This window comes from Galeopterus variegatus, unplaced genomic scaffold, assembly GCF_000696425.1.
Source record: "Galeopterus variegatus unplaced genomic scaffold, G_variegatus-3.0.2 Scaffold1860, whole genome shotgun sequence".
In the NCBI taxonomy this organism is placed as follows: domain Eukaryota; kingdom Metazoa; phylum Chordata; class Mammalia; order Dermoptera; family Cynocephalidae; genus Galeopterus; species Galeopterus variegatus.
The window spans coordinates 191,953-192,643 of NW_007727971.1; the positions used below are offsets into that span (position 1 = coordinate 191,953).

At 42.1% G+C, this 691-nt stretch overlaps 1 protein-coding gene across 1 annotated transcript in view; it reads left to right on the forward strand.

Moving 5' to 3' along the window:
* The window catches only part of IPPK (inositol 1,3,4,5,6-pentakisphosphate 2-kinase), a 74,960-nt gene that overhangs the window by 68,804 nt on the left and 5,465 nt on the right, over positions 1 to 691 (forward strand). The gene's annotated exons all lie outside the window — the stretch shown is intronic.

The following is a 691-nucleotide window of genomic DNA, read 5'->3' on the forward strand; positions in this document are numbered from 1 at the left end:
TTGGACTGTTGGGGTTTTTTTGTTTTGTTTTGCATATTATGTGAAATAACTGATTTCTTAGCTAATTGAATAGAGTGTAAGAATAAGAGCTTGTTTCTCCCACTGTGAATGGCTTTTTCAGGTTGCTAGCACAGTCAGCAGGGCTGAAGCAAACCAGTGCTTGACGGTGTCCCTGCTGCTTCCCATCCAGTCCTGACTTTAGAAAGGTACAGCTTAGATGTTTTCTAAGGGCAGCTCCTCCTGGTTGTATAAAATCAAGGGGAATGGCTAAAAGGGAGACAGGAGGTTATGATCAGTACAAATGTTGAGGCCAGTGATAATGTGTAAGGCCCAATTCCCTTTTTTGTAACTAGTTTACTTTTTGTAAAAGTGAGATGTGTTCAATCTAAAGAATTCAAACGATATATGAAAGTCCAACGAGGAAAGGGAATAAATGCCCTAAATTCTGCACTGCAGAGGTGACAATTGTGAACATTTTGGTGACTGTCCTTCTGGATCTCCTCCTGCGTGTCTGTCACACACATGAAGAAATGCACAGCTTTATGAAAGTCGGATTCTACGAAACAAGGTGTGTGCTGAGTTGGTGACCCTAGTGGGCACTGTTCCATGTCAGTACATGCAGATCTACACGTGCTTATATTATAGCAAGGTATTGAAGAGCATGAAGTTCAGAGCCAAAGTGCCTGGGCCT